Source organism: Chiloscyllium punctatum, chromosome 44 (assembly GCF_047496795.1).
Source record: "Chiloscyllium punctatum isolate Juve2018m chromosome 44, sChiPun1.3, whole genome shotgun sequence".
NCBI lineage: Eukaryota > Metazoa > Chordata > Chondrichthyes > Orectolobiformes > Hemiscylliidae > Chiloscyllium > Chiloscyllium punctatum.
Window position 1 is genome coordinate 52,361,931 of NC_092782.1, and position 21,236 is coordinate 52,383,166.

At 44.3% G+C, this 21,236-nt stretch overlaps 1 long non-coding RNA gene across 1 annotated transcript in view; it reads left to right on the top strand.

The window, feature by feature from the left end:
• LOC140466984 (uncharacterized) overlaps window positions 1-21,236 on the top strand; it is a 253,924-nt gene that overhangs the window by 223,069 nt on the left and 9,619 nt on the right. The window contains exons 4-5 of the long non-coding RNA XR_011955323.1: window positions 15,039-15,297; window positions 16,879-17,058. This is a non-coding gene — a long non-coding RNA (uncharacterized lncRNA). The remainder of the gene's footprint in view (window positions 1-15,038; window positions 15,298-16,878; window positions 17,059-21,236) is intronic.

A 21,236-nucleotide genomic window follows, 5' to 3' on the forward strand; every position in this document is an offset into this window, starting at 1 on the left:
GATGAATTCAATTAATCGTTTTATGCATAGGAATTAGAAGTGCAATTGATCAATAATATTTAACACTTGCAGAGCTGTGAGCAATCTAATGCTGTGCAGACTTCCACCTGCCTTTGGGGGTATAAACTTGTATGGTCCTTTACGCAGTATCTCTTCCAAGTGGCCTCTCAGTGACTGGTGAATGTTGGAAGATGCTCAACTTGCGTAGGCATTGCCACAGAGCCTGAGTCATTCCATACACTAATGTACCTCTGTGAATCTCCCATGAGGGGGTCACTGGATGACCATCAGTACCGGGATGCAAAACCGGGATGGGGAGACTTTTTTTTTCTTGGAAGGCCGAGAGTCTTCGCAAGTCTCTTCCCCAGAGAATAGTGAAGTATTTTTAAGCCAGGGTTAGATTGGCTCACTTGATGGGTATGTGGTTATGGATATCTGCAGGAGGCAGAATTGTGGAGTTTAGGCCACAGTCGATCTAACTATGATCTTATTGAATGGTAGGTCAGGCTAATGAAGCTGGTTAGCAAGCTACTGCTTCTAATTTGTTTGTTCCAAAGGTGTTTGTTTTTGTTCCCACTCCTGGTATCTAAGCAGTTATTGGCTAAAACACTGCTCATTCCAACCCAGGTGGAGCATCAGTGGGATCATTCTGCTCTGCCTGGCTCAGTCCCTTGTGTAACAATGCATTTATCATAAACTGTTGGGTGAGCATTTCGAAAAGCTCAGCTTTTTAAATCCATACCTGTACTTTATTTGTATTTGCTTTTTTTTTGATAACTTCCTAGTTTAAAATCTGAACAATGCAGCGCTATTACATCCTAGCAGTGAAGCTGCCAGTTGAAAGGTTATCATGTGGGACATGAATCTCTTTAGCAGCATCTTACAGGAGGTCTGAGTGATATTGGCAGTGGTGAAATTTGTGGCAGACTGAGATGAGTGTGGTGGGCTCCGTCTCAACGCTGAGGTCATCCTGCTCTGTCTTTTATGCTTTTCACAAGAGACATAGTGGGATTCTCACTGGGCAGAGGTGAGCTGCCAAATTGACTGTCATTACTGATTACTAAATGCCTTTTTTATTGGCGCAGCTTGCTTTATTAATATTCAGCCTTCCATCATGCCAAGCAGGCTCAATATTGAGAGAGAGCCCAGCGAATTCAGCTCCCACTGAATTCCGTGTTGGAAACATCTCGGTGCGCACTTCAGCTACTGATACCCCACATCCATGGACATTACTGTCCAATGTGCCAGCCTCATAAAATCCCACCAGGTACAAGAGAGAGACTGGGAGAAAGCTGATGTTTTGAGTCTAGATGACTGTTCATCAGAATTATCATTGGCAGCAGGCCTTTATACAGGGGTTCTCGGCACGGTTAGTTAAGGGCATCCTTGTAACCAGTCTAGGCCCTGGTGAGGCGATTTGGAGTCACTATCGTCTCCTCACCCTCATCCACTCCCCTGGAGACCCTGTGTCCCATTGTCATCCATTTATCTTTTGGAATGAGAGAGAGGTGCAGGTGTTGAGGAAGACAAGTGGGTGGCACACCAATTGGTGCAGGTGACGAAAGTTCCCATGCGGTTGAGTAGCTAGCACAGGTGACACCTTGGATTCATCGTGTTGGACATTGGGATGGGAGAGAGTGAATGGGAATAGGTAGAGTGACAGTGGCATTTACACTGTCAGGGTGGGGAAGGTAATTGTCCTTCTTCCCAGAGTGCTGGGCATTCCTGCAGATGGCTGACACCACTTTCACCTGGATGGCAACCTCCCATAAGGCTGGCATCGTCTGGTTTTGTGGCCTCAACCACTGGTCCTGGGAGGAATGAGGTTGTGCTGGGTTGGACCAACTTAAACTCCATCTTAATCCCCATCTCCTGGCCTCTGATCCCTATTCCTCTACCCTCTAGCTTTGCAAGAATCCATCATTAACAACTGTAGTTAATTGACCTAGATCCAATAGCCTTTTGGGGAAGAGGTCCATGACCCTAATATTTATGTTCCTACTCTCCCCTCCCCCAGCCCTTGCCATCTGGTTGCACTGCTGGAGCGTAGCTCATTATCTTAGCCAGTTTTCCCTCAGAACATAGAATGGTACATCATAGGAACAAGCCCTTCAGCTTACCACGCCTGTGCCAACCATCTGCCATTCTGTCTGCACATGGTCCATATCCCTCTGTTTTCTGCTTGTTCGTGTGTCTGTCAAATATTTATCATCATTGCTATCACATCTGCTTCGAGCACCAGCCCCCCGCAGTACATTTCAGGCACCTATTGTCCTCTGCAGGGGAGGGAAAAACTTGTCTCTCACATCTCCCATAAACTTTCCCCCTGTCGCTTTAAACCTATGCCTCCTAGTATTTTACATTTCCACCCTATCTATGACTCTCAAAATTTTGTGTATGTCAATTGGGTAGCCCCTCAGTCTCTGATACTGTGGAGAAAGCAATCCAAGTTTGACCAACCTCTCCTTGTAGCTAGTACATTCCAATCTAGGCAACATCCTGTGAACCTCTTTAGCACCCTCTCCAAAGCTTCCACATCCTTCCTACTGTGTGATGACTAGTGCACTGCACACGGTACTTCAGAAATAAACAAACTAAAGTTTCATATTGCTGCTACATGATTGGCCAACTTTTGTACTCTATGCCCAGACCAATGAAGGCATGCATGCCATATGCCTCCTTTACCACCTAAACCACTGGTGTGGCCAATTTTGGGAGCTATGGACTTGCACCCCAAGATCCATCTGTATATCAATGCTCCTAAAGGTCCTGCCATTTACTGTATATCTTCCTGTTGCATTGACCTCCCAAAATGCATCAGTTCATACTTGTCTGGATGAAACTCCACCAGCCATTTCTCCGCCCGATTTTCCAACTCAGTATGTCTTGCTGAGTCCTCACTATCCACAGCTTTACGAATTTTTATGTCTGCAAACATATTAACAACAGACGTCCCAGCACTGATCCTTGTGGAATGACACCGGTCACAAACCACCAGTCAGAAAAACACCCCTCCACAACGACCCCTCTGCCTTCTTTGACCAAGCCAATTCTGTGTCCATCTTGCCAACTCGCTGTGAATCCCATGTGACTTGATCTTCTGGACAAGCGTACCATGAGGGATGCTGCCACATGCTTTTGTCAAGTCCACGTACAACATCCACACTCCTACCCTCATCAATCATCTTTGTCACTTCCTCAAAAAAATCTCAATCAAATTTGTGAGATAAGTCCTCCACCGCACAAAGCCATACTGACCATTCCTAATACGACCTTTCCAAATGCCAGAAAAATGTGTCTTTCAAAGACATTCATCAGTTCACTTTTTTTTTGCCCCAGTGCTATGTCTCTGGAATTGGCCTGGGCAAGTTCACATTGAGGCCTGACCAGAACATAAACATAACTTCAGTGTTTGTCTCTGTGAAACTGCAGAATGTAAATTGTAGAAACCAGAATCCAACATTCCTCACCTTTCATTCCGTTAGGAATGTAAACAGACCCAGACTCTGTAGGTTTATTACTTGTTCCTTTTGCCAATATTTTGAGAGGACTTTGGTGTACCACTCTCCTTTGCTGTTGAGCTACCATATGAAATAAATTCATATACCGAGTTTGGCCCAAAAATGTAAGGGCATGCTCTTGTTCCATCTGCATGAATTGGTGCAGGTACATTGCCATGAAGCAGCATAGAAATTTCAGACTTTAAAATAACCTACTGAGTTAGCCTGGTGCTAACAAAGATGGAGCAAGCCAGCCAGCTGCTTCTGAGAATCTGGCAAACGAGCAAATCACATTCTTTATTCTGCAACTTCACACTTTTGTTTCCTATCACCAGCCTTTTGTGTTCTGACTCTCCTGGGCGGTTGGGTGAGTGAACGGCTTGTGATAGCATGAAACGGGCCCTTCGGCAACATCTCTCAAACATAAGCAGAAATATTGTTTACTTGCTTATGGGATGCGAGCATTGTTGTCAAGACCATTGTAAATTGCTTATTCCAAATTGACTTTGATGGATTTGCAACATCTAGACAGCCCTGTCAAACAGAGTCCAAACAATTTTTAAGCAAGTTTTTTTTTAAAGATAAGATGCCTGGGCTATTTTTTAATGAGTTGGTGAGGTCACGCATCAGGAGTATGTTTGGCACCTGGTCATGAGGCCACCTTGCGGTCTGGTGTGAGGAAAGTGTTGTCCTTGCTGCCCTGGGTCTGTATTGCGTGAGTTTGGCTCACGATTTTTTTTGAGTAAGATGCAGAGGTTTGTCAGGATGGAAGCTCGTTTCCTAAAAGATGGTGCCACCCAGAAGAGGTTGAGCAGGAAGCAATTCGCTGACCTGGATTGCCGCTCTTTATGTTTGGCCTTCCCGGGAAAGAATTACTAACAAGTGTCACTTGGATAGAAGCCATTTTTCGTGATTCGTTGTCATGTGCCCATTTTGCAATGGGTGAGTGAGACAGGCAATCTTGTGGTCCTCCAGGCAAATGGGTGCAGTGTGCTGACTCTGACAGGTGTAGGCAAGACGTGATTGGGAGGGGGAGAAGGTAGGTGTCGGACAACAGAATAATTTTATTGTTTATTTTGTATATTTTAAGGTGGCCCTTGATCTTGTTAAGGTATTGCAAAACCCCACTTCTAAATAGTGTTAATCCTCTTTTAACAGATATCCATAGCTCAGGTAAATCAGAAGTATCCAACTTCCTTAAGCTGCACAGACCTTTCTCAGTGACAGGTGGACAAGTAATGGTGGAATCTGTTTTATTGTTGAAATACCATAAAAGATGTGTGCTGACCATTTAGAGGTTAGAGACTGGTTTGTGCACTTATATTTATGAAAAAAATGGTTGCCACATTGGTAGACTAGGATGAATAGCTGGACCAGTGATTTGCCAGAACTTGCCCTTGTGAATTCAGGTATGATTGCCCATTTCATGGCTAGCACCAATTTGTGCAGAACCCCTGATTCAAACTTAAATAAATACTGCCACTGTAGAGCGGGCAGACATCTCTGGTCCTACATTCTCCAGCTGAAAGAACAAAGTCATGGTCCATCCACAAATGGAAACAATAAACCGCTTTGAAAATGCACAATGGGTATGATCTCACTGGAGGGGAACAGTCAGTCAGACCATCCTTTTTCGTCATCCAGAAATCCACTCAAATGACTTTTAATTAATTTTTGAAATGATTTCAAGGTTTTTATTTCCATTATCTGAAAGGCCATTCTCTGTATTGTTGACTCTGCAACAAGGAGTTGGCCATATATCTATCCTGAACCTTGTTTTCCTTCTCCATAGTTTGAGCCACTGTCCCCATTCATTCTCTGATGTCTTAACATGATATAAATTCCCCGTTGTACCTTGCACTTGGCGATGAGCTTTTGGATGTATCCTTTTGCAAGGTTACAAATCTCAAGGGTTAGATTTTCTGTTTTTGGGACACCATGTTGGGATCAGTAATTGGTCAGTGAGTTTCTGCAGAGGTCACCACTCATGACCAGAGGGCACACTTGCAGCTGGTTAGCTGTTCAGCATTGGCTTTCCTGAAACAGCTGGCATGATATAACATGGTAGCAACAAATTGGCATACCAGTGGGCATTGCAGAACCTACATGCATTCCCATCCTGTTGAAAATCCAGCCTCAAATTTCTTCTGTCTTTCCTTAAGATTCAGAGCTTTGACATTCCATCAGCTTTGTGCCTCTTCCCTGCACCCCCTGCAATGTTAGCACTTAGATTAGATTAGATTAGATTAGATTAGATTAGATTAGATTACTTACAGTGTGGAAACAGGCCCTTCGGCCCAACAAGTCCACACCGCCCCGCCGAAGCATAACCCACCCATACATCTACATCTACCCCTTACCTAACACTAGGGGCAATTTAGCATGGCCAATTCACCTGACCTGCACATCTTTGGAGTGTGGGAGGAAACCGGAGCACCCGGAGGAAACCCACGCAGACACAGGGAGAACGTGCAAACTCCACACAGTCAGTCGCCTGAGGTGGGAATTGAACCCGGGTCTCTGGCGCTGTGAGGCAGCAGTGCTAACCACTGTGCCACCGTGCCGCCCACTGTGCTTTCTTTATTACTGTGATTTTTTCCCTTATGCTTTTGTGACCAGAACTGATGACCAAACCTAACCAAAGGTGATCACAACTTCCTATAACTTGTTTTCTGCTGTTGACTGCATAGTTCAGTACTCTGTTAGCTGTTAGTTAGTAAGTTGAACAGACTAACCAAATTGTTATTGTGCAAGTGAAGGCCTATCATGTCTATCCTGGCCCTCTGAGCATTTTAATTTTCTGCCAGTCTTGTGCCCTTTCTTCATAGCTGTGCGCATTCATTCTATCTAATTGGTCATCCAATGCCCTCTTAGATGCATCAATTGAGCCTGCCTCGCAGAAGTGCACGCCATGCCCTAACTACTCACTGGGTGAAAAAAGTGCTCACCGCTCATTTGCTTCTTTAGCAACACATTTTAATACTCTGTCCTCTCACTTTCAATCCTTTTGAGTGGGAACAGCTTCACATAATCCACTCTGTCTGGATCCCTCATGAATTTGAAAGTTTCTATCAGATTTTCTCTCAGTTTTCCCCTCTCCCAGTAACTGGAGTGTTTCCTTCCTGGGACCATTCTCATAAAATTGAGTAGTCAACCCAAGATCTCGTTAAACTGTGTCCTTCGCTATTTCAGTACCGCTTGTGGTATTTGCTGGTTGCCTGTTTATTCTTGTGGTGATGTTTTACACTTGATTTGCATTAAATTCCATCAAACATTGTTTTGTCCACTTGAGATATCAAACACAAATCTATCGTGACCTTATGAAAGAGCGTGATGGCATGAATGACTGATTTCTGCTCTGAATTTGTACATTTGTTTGAAAGTGCATGGAACAAGAACTCCAATGTATTTTTGAAACTCAAAAGAACTGAACGTGCTGTGGTGCTCCAGTGTGTCGTGAATGTATTCACTTTGACCACAATTGCCCTCCCAACTCATTGCCTTTTTAATTTTATTTTATCAGCATATCACACAGTTAACATTTTTTTACCATTTGAGTTAAATATTCTGCTATTACACAAATAAGTGACATATTGGATAAATTACCGAGTATTTGTGAAGTAGTGGAAGGATGAGCAACATCCTCAACAACATGTCCTCATCCCTCCGGGAAATGACTAAACCCAGAATCATCACTGTCCGATAAACACATTGAAAAACAAATATGACTTCGTTTCTAATGCAAATGGAAGTGGCAGTTCAAAGGTCCACATTTTCATTCTCACAAACTGGCTTGGTTGGTTCAGTAGACAAACCATTTATAAACCTGCAGCCCTTCAGGCTTCACATATTGGAAGCCAAATGAAGAATTCCTTATTTTAAAAGGAAGAGCGCTATTGCATCAGGGCCTGAATATTCCCAATGCCAGCCACTAGATTGCTGCTTTTTTTGTGTTAATTTTATTGTTTGAATTGTTGCAAGGTGACAGTGAGATGGTCTATCTGGAGATGATGATGATTGAGATAGCAGTCTGAGCACAGTGCTGTGAATGGACTGGAGTGGTGCTTCATTATTCGGTCCCAGGCAAACACACATTTGATGGATTACTGAATTGTGTAATCAACTGTCCCTTCAATTTGAGGATGATATCTGCTCAGGGCTACCAGCTTCTGCCTTGGCTCTTTGTAACAGAGCAGGTTGATTCTTAACCTGATCAAATCAGGGATGGGATCTGGAACTCTGGATTTACATCTGTCCCGTCTCTGCTGCTGCAATGCCTCGTTCAGACATTGGGACTCAGTCAACAAGCAGCTACTGTTCTGACAGCTAGGAGCGAGCTGCTCTCACTCCCGTTCAATCTTGTTGCACTGCACTGTACTTGGTGAGGCCAAGACCATCTTCCCTCACCAAGTGAGGGTCCCTCTCCTCTTACGTGGTCACCCTTGCAGGGGACGACAAAGCAAATGCTTCCAAACCATCTGCATCTCAAATGAGGAGAGGTCCTCCATTAGCACGATGGCTCAGGGTATAACAATGCTGCCTCACAGCACCAGGGACCCAGGTTCGATTCCAACCTCCGGCAACTGTCTGTGTCGGTTTTCACTGAGTACTCCGATTTCCTCCCACAATCCAAAGATGTGCTGGTTGTTGTGAATTGGCCATGCTAATTTGTCCATAGTGTTCAGGGATGTGTAGTTTAGGTGTATTAGTCAGGGGTAAATGTAGAGTACTGGGGGAATGGGTCTTGGTGGGTTACTCTTCGGAGGGTTGGTGTGGACATGCTGGGCCGAAGTGATTCTATGATTGTAGGTTTGGACAGAGCCAGCTGATCTCTGCCAGAACGGCATGAAAAGAGATGGCATGTGATCTCTCACCTGCTGATTCATTTCACAGTGGGACAGCTGAGCTTTCTGTTGGCCCACTCAGGGTCTAGATTAGAATGGTGCTGGACCCAGTTGAGGGTTTCTTGTGGTGAATTAATGTCCATTCTGAGGGCTCATTCCCACCCAGCCATAGTTTTCAGGGTAGTGTGATGACTGTAGGGGCAGGAGGGAGTCTCAGAAAGTGGTCCTACTCACGCCTGGGCTGGGATGGTCTTTCATGGACTTCTGTCAACATTTTGGCATCCCTTCAACAAAGTGTTGCCTCTCTGAGCACTCTATCTGCTCCCACCAGCCTTCCTCTTTCACTCTGAAGCTCGCTGATGCACCTGTCCCCAGGTGAGCCCATGTGTGTCAGTACTGCATCCTGGGCACTGCCTGTAGACTCCAAACATTTCACCAAGCATCTCAGCCAGGCCTGCAGAGTCCAACCTGACCTCCCGGTTACCGCCCATTTTAATTCCCCTTCCTACTCCCTTTCTGACATGACCATCCTCAGCCTTCTCCATTGCCACAGTGAATCAGACCGCACTTCGGAGGAACAACACCTCATCTTCTTTCTGGGCAGCCTACAGCCTGGAGGACTCAACGTTGAGTTCTTCAGTTTCAAAAAAACTCCCTTCCCATCCCCTGACTCCCTTTTCAGCCCCTCCCCCTCCCTTCCATTCCTCTGACTGACCCTTCCTTCCAGGTAGCAACTGGATTCACTCCTCCCATTGACCAACCAGGCCATACTTGCTCCCTGTGTTCATCTATCCCTACCTCACAACCCCCCCTCCTCCCCCATTCCCCTTTATCTGCAGCTCCCCCTTACATCCACCTCCCAGTCCTGACAAAGAGTTACAGCCGAAACATTGCCTTCTCCACCCCCCTGAAGCTGCCTGGCTTGCTGTGTTCTTCCAGCCTCCTGCTTGTCTACCTTGTAGTCTCTTTTCTGGTCACTGCAGTTGCTGGATGAGATGGTTGGCATCAGTCATACTGACTGGCAGAACAGAGTTGGGACGGCTGCCAGGGTGTAGGACAAAAATTGTACATTGCTTACTGCTTGTTGGGCCATTAAATAGCCAAGAGGCAACCTGTATACGTGGTGATACATTGGTTACCAACTTTGGCAATAACATCAATTCAGTGAGTGCTGTGAATGTGGAAATGGATGAGAACATAATTGACTGCAGTGTGGATGATAAAGGACAGTGTGCTAAACAGCTTGAGTTAGGGCCTGATTCATGTTTGCATCGAAATCCAGTTTAAAATCATACTTCAACTCCAACTTCCACTTCAGTTACAGCTACTGCCCACACATTGAAAGGGGATTTGAGAACAGTGAACTGGACCACAATAAGGCTTTCCTGTATGTTATTATAGCCAAAATGACAGCACTATAATCTGCTGATAATTTGAAAATTGAAATGCGTTTAAGAAGCTGTTGGTGAGACCACGTCTGGTGTACCGTGAGTAGTTTTGGTTCCCTTATTTAAGGGAAGATATTATATGTTTGGGGGCACTTGAGAAGAACTTCACAAGGACTATCCTTGGAATGAGGGGGTTGTCTTATGAGCAAGGGCTAAAGAGTTTGCATTCTGCTCACTGGCATTTAGAAGAAATATTTTAATTTTAAGGAGCTCGATAGGATAATGTGGAGAAGATGTTTCCCCTCGTGGGAGAGTATACGACCAGAATTCAAAGTTTCAGAATAAAGGAGCACCAATTTTAGACTGAGATGAGGAAGGATCTCTTCTCTCAGAGCTGAGTATCTTTGGGGTTCCTTGCCATAGAGCGCTGTGGGTTCAGAGTCCTTGTGTGCATGTAATGCTGCGATAGATGGATTCTTCAGGGAATTATGGGATATAGGGAAAGGGCAGGAAAGTGGTTATGAGGAATATTCAACAGCAATTATCCTGTTGAATGGTGGAGCAGGCTGAGGGACTAAGCTGATTACACTTGGTCCTGTTTCCTGTGGTCTGAAGCCATGTAGCTGCTCCTCCCTTTCTGAATGCTGCCTAAAACGTAGCACAAGATTAAACTGAGGTTTAAAACCACCATGAAGGATTTTCCTTCTCAACTTTGCCCCTTACCTGAGGCACGGTGACCCTCAGGTCAAACCACCACCGTCTCTCTCTGCTGATTATAATGGCTTTACTTTTCACCTTGTAACTTGCTGTCAATTCCTCTTGGAATGAATTATGCTTCATTATCTGCTTCTATGTTTGCTTTCAACTTCTTCTTTATTCTTTCTTGTGCTCTCTCACTCCTTTTTATTTTATTTCTCTCTCCTTGGTATTTGCTCCTTTCCATTTATTTTCCTCTTGATCTGTTAACTTTCATCTCTCCCTTCCTTCTTTTCATTGCCCCCCTCCTTTCATTCTCTCCATTTCTCTACTGTCTTGATTTGCATCTTTTTCCTTGCTCCCGAGCACTAGGGCTGGCTCAGTCTCTCTCTCTCTCTTGTCCTGACATTCTCTCTCTGCCTCATTATAACAACATGACAGCATGGGAAGCAAATGGTTTGATTTACAAGCTCAGTTAAAACATGATGAGATCATATCACGAGGACATGACTGAGCTGTGATTTAAAACCGAGATATAATTGTGTTTCTTTTTTGTCCCTGAAGTGTTTTGTGGCATTAACAGATGTGGTCAGTCTGTTTTGGCTGCACTGTAAGTCAGCAGATTGCAGTGTCGCCTTTATCTTCTCCCATTTTAGTTGCAAAGGTCAAAACAATGAGAGAGGATTTTGCTTTTTGAGTTTCAGTTTCCATCCTCTCTCAACACACTTCTGCTGGAAAACCAGTGGGGGTCAAAATGTCATGTTGTACAATACACACAATGTCAGCTCTGTTATCGTCGTACAAAGATGAAGAAAATGATGTCGGATTTCTTTGTTTTGCAATTGTTGTGCAAAAGCTGTATGACAAATCAAAGTAGTGTATTGACAGCACATTGCACTTTTGATATGTTACCCACAGTGTGCCTTGGCATATGCCAGGGAGCAGCGGATGGCATGAGAATGAAGCTGGCAGTTGGTGTAAGCTGTGATTGCCTGGGGGTGGGAGTAGGTGTGTAGAAAGATGTTTCTAATGCATTTTTTGGCTCACTCTCTTTTAAAGTGCAGATTTTGAACACTGAAGGAAGATTTTTGCTCTAATAAGGGATATTTTATATAATCGGTGGATGGAAGGCTACTGGAGATAATGGAGTCTTGGGTCAGAGTGTGTACTGAGTGCCTGCACCGTGTCTGTAAAAACTAGGCGTTCTTTTATCATGGAACAAACCTGTTGAATGTAATAAAATTAATTAAAAGGTTGCAGCATTTTCTTAGACTTGTAAAAAAGGTGCAAACCATTTCTTGCTTATGTTTTCAGCCAACAATTGGCTCCATGTTCCAAATGTGTGCAGAAACTGGCAGAAACCAGAGCCCCAGCAGTGTAAATATTGCATTGCCAACCTGTATCTGCTGACAAAATGCTCAAAATGGCATTTCTGGCACCCTGAGCTTGACCACTCATTATGACCATGCTGTGCTGTCTGTCTCCTTAGCTGACGTCAAGTCATGCCTGAACAAATGTTTTTCCTCAAACACAGCGCTGAAGCCAGCACTGTCAGCTTCCCATCCTGCACACCCGAGCCTTTCATTTGTATCTCCCACCCTGGCAGCAGGCTGACTTTAACTCTGAGCGTTTTCACAGCCCCTGTCGTGACACTATGTGTTTTCGAAGCCCACCCCCTACCCGACATCACGGTGACCTCACAGCAAATCCACAGCATCACCCACCTGCCACACTTGTACCAAGCCCAGAATTGGTGAAATTGTTGGTTGTACCTTCCTGTCCTCTGGCTGGATTAACCCTAACATTTCCCTCTTTGACCTCCCCAGATGTAGCGGTCATGGACTGCACTCCCCTCTTATCCCACAGGCATTGAAGCTCAAACCTACAAGAACTTAGAGACTTTTTGGTATTTTAAGCTTGTCATTCCATAATTTCCAGTTCCCTCCTCCCTACTTCTGCACAGGGTTAAAGCCTGTGACATCTCTAACTTTTGTCCAGTTTTGACGAGAGGTCATCAACATGAACTGCCTACTCTGTTTCTCCACCACTTGTCGTATTATTTTCACGCACAGCTTCTGAGGATGATCCTACCTCCTGAGACAAAGCTGCAACACAAATGGATTCTAATTAGCTGTATTCCGAATACTGCAAACTTAATTTACGAAGGTCAATGTAGATGGTTGCTCCCACTTTAATTTTCAGTGCTGAGCTGTTATGTAAATAACAATTATATTATCAGGAGCGCCTTTCCGATTGGCAGAATGGCATTTTAAGTTTCTCTTGCCAGAACTTGTATCGGGTACCTACCTCTGCAAAGCATGGGCATGGAATGGTGTTTTTCTGCATTTCTTCACACCAACATCCGTCCCAGTTAAGCACACACCTGGCTCTTAATTAAATCTCCGGAGATAGAGAATTACAGCACAACACAGAGTAACCTATTCCTGCCTTGTGTTTTTTCCTGCCTGAGCATTATTCGATTTGCCTGTGTACAAGTCTCAGGAGATCTTCAGGTATTCTGTGGCAACTAATTGACTTTTTTTTTTAATTAGATATATTTTGGTAGGAGAGAGGAAGGTGGCCTGAGGAATAACAGCAGAGGAGAGGCTAGCCCATTGGGAACCTCCTCCTCAACATCGTCCTTTTATTCCAAATCCTTACTTCACATATGGAAGAGATTTCAGTTGTAAATTTTGAAAGGTGTAAACTATTATTTCACACCTGAAACTGTATCCAAGGATCATTTTCTGCAGAGGGTTTGTTGGTAAGATTTGGGAATGAAGGTGTACTTACGGGCACATCTTGTGACCAAGACCATGTAAACTTGCCAGCATTGGACAGCAGAGACTCAAATCCCATAATTGACATTTTACATTCGGTGCTTCTGTCATGAGCAAGTTACGTGAGTGTGCCTTGTCCCCATTGTTACCAAATTTATGGATCTGTGCATCATTTGGAGTGCAAAGACGTTGGTTTCCGAACTACAGCAATGAATTCCTGTCATTGTCAATTACGCATGTGAGAGAGGCATTGAATCCAAGGATCTGTCTCCAAACCGATTTAACAATACAATTCTCACCTACCTGCACAGGTACTGAAAGTTTATCCTTATTCACATATTTGTTTGTATCCACACTTTGCCTTCCCTCACCTTGAGACAAAATATTTTGTACGTGGGATCTTCCCAAACTTTGGCTTTTGTCGGTTTGAATGTTTTGCGCGTGGATGTTTTACTCTGCAGGCAAAATTCTACACCATAGATAACAACGCCCATATTTGCTGCGGCCGTTCTCATTTTTAACAACATGATTTTACTTTCAAACTACAGGATTGGGTGTGTGAGGCAAAAGATTGTTGACGTTAGTCTCAAAACATTCCACTATAAAAATGGGGGAGGATGCTACCTGAGATGCAGCAATATCCTGGCTTTAACTATAGTCTTGCAGCTAGCGAAGATAGAGACAGTATTAGAGAGAGCTAATTCATTTTCATTGCTGTTTCTCCTCTTCAAAGGAGTTTGCAGTCCAGAGTTCACTGGGCCCTATGCCAACATTAGCTCTTTGCACAAGTCTCCTCCCACTCTTTGTTCAATCCCTTTTGACCCATCATTCTGTTCCTCCCGACTGCACTTATCTAATGTTCCCTCAACTGCAAATTCTTGCTACTTACTTTATCCCCTACTCACAATCCCTCACCAAAACAGAAACCGTTGTTCCCGAAGCTGACCAGAATTTTATCCTTCCACGGAATGTGGGTGTTGCCAGCACTTGTCCTTCCCTAATTTCCAGTGAGATCCGTGGTTTGCCGAGCCATATCAGAGCAATGTTTGCAGTCAGTCACATTGTTGTGGGTCTGGAGCCACGTGGCCCAGGCCAGATCTTGACGTGCATGAGAGAATCAGGATGGACTTTCACCGCAATTGGTGATTGCTGAAGTCCTGCAATGCAGGGAGAGGCTGCTCGGCCCATCTATTCTGCACCCACTCTTCAAATGAACCTCATTACCTGCTGCCACTTTCTTGCTTTCTTCCCCACCCCACTATTATATCTCTCCAAATGACCATCCAAATCCTCTCGAATGCCTCTATCGGCGATGGTTGTCACGGTTACCATGACTGGTACTAGCTTTATTTTTCAGATGTACTCGTTGAATTTAGATTCAGGCTGTGGTTGGATTCGAACCCATGTCCCCAGGGTGTTAGCCTGGCCCTTGGGGTTACTAGTCCTGTGGCATGACCACTACACTGCCATTCCCCTTCACAAGTAAAACCCTCATGATGAACGTCTGGGCCAACAAAAAGGACCTACTGTTTCTCTCCAATGTATTTTGCAGATTGAAATTTTCTGAGATGGTTTTCTTTTTGCCAGTCCCATTGTTTCATTAATAGTCAGTGATTAATCTTGCACTGACAGAACAACATACCAAGTCATTTGTGAAAGAACCCTTTGCCAGTTTTACAACTATTGATGTGTTTGTATTCAGTGGAGAGATTGAAACATTTAATATGAATGAAGAAATTGACTAACTGTATGTTTAGCAATCATTTGGAAATGCTCACACAAACATGATGCCTCAATATTTGTATTTTGTCTCTTTGTCTCTCTATTTAGATACACATACCCTCGGAGGATCTTGCTTGTCCACAGATGTTTGTTATTTACCAGAACCAGCATATTTGTTACCTCTGTTGAAGGAGATGATGGAGATTTACACTGCGACTAATATTCTGGAAATGTATGGGCAGCCAATCCTCATCTGGAAGAGAAAGATTTGTTGGTGGATGGATGCTTTCAATGACACTAGTTAGCTTTTAGGAGACAATGTGAATCATTTACCCATGATTAATATCATGCAAGAAAGCTACAGAAGGTATAACAAGAAAGTCTTTAACTTCTAATCTTGATCTATATGGAGATATTTTGTGTGTATATATAATTAGCTATCTATCTAATGTATTACTATCGGACCGTTATATTGTGTGCTTGACAGTGGTGATTATACAATGCTTCTGCACTAACATCCTATATCAAGCCTGTCATTGAAAAACCAGAGTGCAACCCATTTGATTCATATCTGTTCCCCAGCTCGCTCGCTCTCGCGCGCTCTCTCTCGCTCGCTCTTGCTCTCGCTCTCTCTTGCTCTCTCCCTTTGTGCAACACCCACGTTGGGTGTTTTACTAAAGCCCAATACTACAGAAAAAAAAATTTACAACTGCTCAGTGGGCCGTGAGGTGAAGAGAGAAACAGGGTTAACGTTTCAGGTCGATGCCCCTTCTGTTGGGTGTTTTGTATCCTCCTGTGGGTCTGCTGCCTGTTACTGGTTAACACAGCAGCCCCCTGGTTACCAGCTGTGTCCCTGATGCCAGTGGAAGGTTTGGGTACTCCACTTGGCAGCTCATCCCTCTGAGGCACAGCTACAGGGATCCTTCCTGACCAGCTACAAACTTGGGCACTGAAACCCCTCCAGCCCCAGGCTTCCTGTTCCTGACTCTGCATCCATGAAGAGTAACTAATGGATGTTTGTTTCGTGAGTACTGTTAAAACAGGAACCCATTTGGATTATTGCCATCATGTAATTCATTTTGAATGCTGCTATTTGTTTATGCTGCTAATCAAGCTTAAGTATTCAAATTATCCAGCAGGATTTGAAGTAATTTACAAATGAATGTAGCTTGTCAGTTTATGGGTTGGTTTGTGAATATGCAATTTGTGTCCCTCAAATTGAATCTGGTTTTTGCTCACTGCATAGGAACCCATATGGACTATGTGACCCAACCAGCCTTTGGTGCTGAAACCAACCTCTTGAATTTCCACTTCTGTAGAATCCCTGTGCCTCATATCCTTCTTCCTCTCTCCAATTATACTTTGTTGTAATTTGTTCACCGGTTGTGGACATCACTGGCTAGACTGACATTTACTGCTGTGGGTCTGGAGTCACATGTAGGCCAGACTAGGTAAAGATGGCAGATTTCCTTCCCTAAAGGGCATTAGTGAACCAGATAGATTTGTGTTTAACAACACTAAGCCAGCTTTTCATCCCTGCTTTCTAATTTCACCATTTGTGGGATTTGTGCCTGTGCTCCCACAGCATTAACTAGGATATTCATCCAGTGGCATTACGAACACACCCAGTGTTCTCTGCATTTGCACAGTGCAACCGACTGCTGCAATCCCCTTCCTCAATATCATCCTCTGCACAGGTTTCTGAATTTTATAGTCCACAACACTTCCATCGCAGGAGAGATAATAAAAAGACAAAGTTGAAGACTTGGTGGATGTAAGGGTGTCACTGTGGGGAGAGTCAGTCACAGTGTTGGAGAGAGCCCTTCAGAAAGCTATAACAGAAGATGGGAAGGCTGGGTGAGACATAGAGAGGGTGACTAATTCAAAGAGAGCAGACTGGGAGTTTGATTTTCTGATTTGTAACCCCATGTTTTTTTCTTTGTTCAAGGCTTCATGGACTTGCTCTGTTGCATTATGGAAAGGATTTTGTGTGTGGCATCACACTGAGGTGGACAAGTTTCCGATCTGAACCAGCAACCCCTGCTTGTCCCCCTTGGACAGGGCCAGGTCAAATTCTCTTCCCTTGCCCACACACTGAAAACTGCTTTGCTTTTCTAGAATGTACACGGTGAGATAATAAGCTATTCTAACTTTGCACCTGTTTAATTTACCACCTGAGCAAGTTCACTCCAGCTTTCGCTCAGACGGGAGTTTCTTTGCCTTTTGTACCATTTGATGTAATATTCTCCCCAATCTCCTCTGTTGCGAACCCTTCAGGAGTTGGATGCAGTCCTGACCGGATGGAATGGGTATTTATCTTGGATAGTGCTTGAAGAAAACCCTGGAGCTTCTCCAGGAAGCTGGTTCCATATGGTGGTTTAGATTTAACTGAGCTGTGTCTAGCACCATTTGAAATCAGTGTTCTTGGAGAAAGGCTTGCATCACACTCGTATCTGTTTTGGCTGAAGACCAAAGTTGATAAAGCCGGCAGGAATAAATAGCAAGTTTCGTCATTTTACATTTTTAACCATTATCACCTCGGTAACTTCTGTGATCAGTACCAAGGCAACTAGTATTTCCTAAAAGCATGGAAGTGGTAGGGGTGGAGAGTTTGTGAAATAAGATGCTGGTGACCTTGCTCCCTTTCCCCTCATCCTCCACACCTCACCTGCGTATTACTGATTTCGCAGCAAGAACCACTCCTCTAAAGCTGGAGAAAAGGTGGTTCTGCCAAATATCTTTGTGTTCCTGAAATGTCCGGAGCTGAGTGGTAAACAAGCTCTTTACTCAGCTGGTGTGAAACATGCCTGTGGTTCCTAGTTTTCAAGCTCAGGCTTGATTTGCTAACTTTTTATTTGCTTAATCTCGTGGCTATGTGCTTGCCTGTGCACCCCGTTCTCTATCCCCACGCTCTCTCGCTCTCCTTTTCCCCCCCCCTTCCCTCGCTTTCTTTCTCTCACCCTCCTCTCTTTCTCCCTCCCTCAGTCTGTGTGTGTGTGTGTCTCTCCTCCCTCCCTCACGCGCTCTCTCTCTCTCTCTCTTTTTTTACCCTCCCCTCTCTCCCACCTTCACTCATCCTCTCCTTTCCTTCGCTGTCCCTCCATCCCCTCTTTCTTTCTTTTTCTCCCTCCCTTCCTCCCCGCTTGCTTTCTTATTCTCTCTCCCACCACCCTTCCCTCCTCTTTCTTTCTTTACTTTCTTTTTCTTTTTCTTTCTTTCGTTCTCTCTCTCTTCCACCCCCCCCCCCCCCCCCCCCACCATTTTCTCTTACTGTCTCCTTTTTACATTCTTTCTCTTGCTTGTCCTTGAGAGTAAAGCCCATGAAGTGAATGCAGTTTGAAGGCAGGTTTACCTGTGCGTTCACAGTATGACTGAAGTGTTCCATTAAAGCAGTGTGCAGCAGGCAGAATGCGTAAGTTCAAATGTGTGACAGGTTGGAGTAGCAGGCACGTCTGAAACCAGTGTCCCCGATTTTGATTACACATCCCTGCATGTTTGTGGTCTGTGTCCCTGATTGATTTATAAGCTGGGACACAATTCCCCAGCGTGTTACACCCAGCGCATTGATGTAATGTTTGAATGGCTCTCCTGCTGTGGTGCAAGACCGAAGGCTATGTTGTGGAACCACAGTGTCGACAGATTGAACTGATTTGTTTTCAGCTGCCTATTGAGCCATCTGCTTGCCTGGACAGCAGAGGTTTGTGCGTGATGGTGTCGAGCTCTGCATGTTTTCTCCCTCACTGACTATGGCCTGCTTTCTATCCTCTCTGCGTTTCAACAGTCTAGTTGTACTGATAGATCAAACGTTTTGTTTGATTTTGGGGGTTTTTTAACATCTCTGATGAAGGCAAGTTTCCTTGTGCTGAAAAGGCCTTTTCTTTTCGATTTTGATTGAAGAAATCTTCAGGGAGTCATTTGGTTTTTTAAAAATGTTTTTTCATTAAACATCCGCACATCATCTTTCTGAACTCCAGTCATTTCTGCTTCCACTTTCCACGTGCTGCTGGATGTTTAAGGGACATCCTTTTTTTTCCTTGGGCACAGGTACAATTGTGGTGTTGGATATAAGACCTGGTCACTTCTCATAGCAGTGGGTAATATTGGGTGACATTTTTTAAGGGCAGCATTGTGAAGAACAGTTTCCTAACCCTGCGATTTGGTTGGCCCTGATTCACATTCTAGTGGGAGGGAATGGCCTATGGGTTAAAATCAAATTTTTCATTTTATCACAGATGATCCTTTTGATTTGACATATGCCAGCTGTGCCCCTGAATCCATGGATATTTGCTGTGCAGAGGGCACATGACCTTCTTGTAGGCAAAGAGGGAGATGCCCAGGCCACTGGCACTTCCTAGTATTTTTGTATTCACTGAGACCCAATGTGTTTCATTTCACTGACTTGGCCAACATGCCTGAGCACCTTGTGGTGTAGAGTGTGGTGCTGGAAAAGCGCAGCTGGTCAGGCAGCATCTGAGGAGCAGGAGCGTCGACATTTTGGGCAAAAGCCCTTCATCAGGAATGAGAGTTTATGCCCAAAATATTGATTCTCCTGCTTCTCTGAGGCTGCCTGACTTTCTGTGCTTTTCCAGCACTACACACTCACCTCTGATCTCTAGCATCTGCAGTCCTCACGTTCTCCACCTTCTGGTGTAGCCACAGACTGCTGCTTACCCATTCCCCAGTTAGTGTGCAACCTCCCAGATGCCTGTGTGCTTGTAGGGTCTCTGTTGATAATCCTAATGACTATAGATATGTAATTGACCTTAATACTATCGCCTGGATGGCATGTGGTCAATGAGTTCAGGTGATATTAATTATGACTAAAATTTGAGCTTTTATTTCCGGTAGGATTGTTAGAACAACTTTGTTCTTGAAGCATTGGAAGTTATCTGCCGGCCTCGTTACATTGTGTACACAATGTCCACCTTCCCTTTAGAGAATGACCGGTTTCTCTTGGTGTTTGGAGTCTATGTATTTATCTAGCACCATTTGAAATCGGTTATAATGATTGGGGAACAACAGCTATCTTCACTAAGACACGATGGCTTCTTCTGTTCTATAATTCAGGTGATTCTGTGATAAAGGTACAAGTGAATGATATGTACCATGTTGAAGACTAATTTGCTTCTGTCCATCACTTGTCCGACTACAGGAAATTAGAATTATAATTGCTTACGCTGCTCCTGTCAGTGACGACAAACATAATGTTAGAATTGTATTAAACAACTGGGTTTGTGTGTGTATGCTGTTTGTGCTCTGCTGGTCTGAACTCAGGGGGGCGGGGGGGTGCGCACATTTCTGTCTCTGATTCAGAAGGTCATGGATTCAAACTCTGCTCCAGTCTTTAAACATATAATCCAAGGTGACATTTCAGTGCAGAGCTGAGGGTGCATTGCATCGTTGGATTTGACAGGATATGACAGGAAGAGGAGCTGGGCATCTCTAACAGCTGAACAATGTTTATTCATCGTCGCTAAAAATCTGATTAGTGATCATTTATCTCATTGTTACTGAGAGACCGTGCTGTGTGCAAATTGAATATCAAATTTGCTTTGAGTCTTTTTGCAGATTTAAAACAGTAGTTAATTGGCTATAACGCTCTTTGAAAGTTGAACAAGAATGACAATAAGTAAACACCAGCTTCATTTGCCAAGTCCAGACAAAACCTTGGCGCACCCATGGTAGCGTAAGCCCTTTTCTGACAGCGATCGTGGATTCTGTGGTAGCCCACCTAACACTGAGGAAATCAGGAGACCAGACCCAGAGTTAGACCACACCAGCTCATGCCATCTTCCTCCCTCTGTGAGGCCCAATTGAGATCCTCTAAGAAATGGAGCAACTTGACCATCTTCCCCACAAGAGTGTGACGCTGGTCAGATGAATGCAGTACGGTACATCGGGAAGAGTTCAACTCTGTTTGTACAAGCACCATCCTCCCTCTTTTAGGAAGGCATGTACAGAGCTTCATTACTCAAATAAGAGGCCAGTCGATAAGAGGTGATCTCCCAGTATCTGTGGTGTGAGCTTTAATCAGTGACGGGGGAGTGGGTATTGCTGAATCTGGGCTTTTTGTGCTCTTTCTGGAATAGTAGCCACTCATGGAGTCCTGAGAAACTGCAGCAATAATCCTGATGGCCCAAAACTGCAGGGTAACTAAGCGCTGAAAATGCGGTCAGCATAGATGGGATATTTGATTATCAGCATGGACATGATGGGCCGAAGGGTCTCTTTCCGTGCTGTAAAAACCAACCCTATAGTGGCAACATACTGCCTTCATATAGCACCTTAAATGACGTCACAATGCAT